Raw genomic sequence first — 385 nt, 5'->3', positions numbered from 1 at the left:
CAACGACAACAACACGACACGACAACGACAACAACACGACAACGACAACAACACGACAACGACCACAACACGACAACAACACGACAACGACAACAACACGACAACGACAACGACAACAACACGACAACGACAACAACACGACAACAACAACACCACACAATACAACAACAACAACACAACACAATACCACAACAACAACAACACAACAACAACACAACAACACAACAACACGACAACGACAACAACACAACACCACAACGACAACAACAACAACACCACAACAACAACAACAACAACAACAACATGGTGTTTTCCTGTTCATATCATGTTAGAATAGTCCGTGAAGCATGAACACATGTCTGTGTTGAAATGTTCTAAGCTCAAT

The sequence above is a fragment of the Seriola lalandi genome, unplaced genomic scaffold (assembly GCF_002814215.2).
Source record: "Seriola lalandi dorsalis isolate HSWRI2012SDOR001 ecotype SW California unplaced genomic scaffold, Sedor1 jcf7180002054298, whole genome shotgun sequence".
In the NCBI taxonomy this organism is placed as follows: Eukaryota; Metazoa; Chordata; class Actinopteri; order Carangiformes; family Carangidae; genus Seriola; species Seriola lalandi.
The sequence above is the reverse complement of the archived record's forward strand: the minus strand, read 5'-3'. Positions refer to the sequence as shown.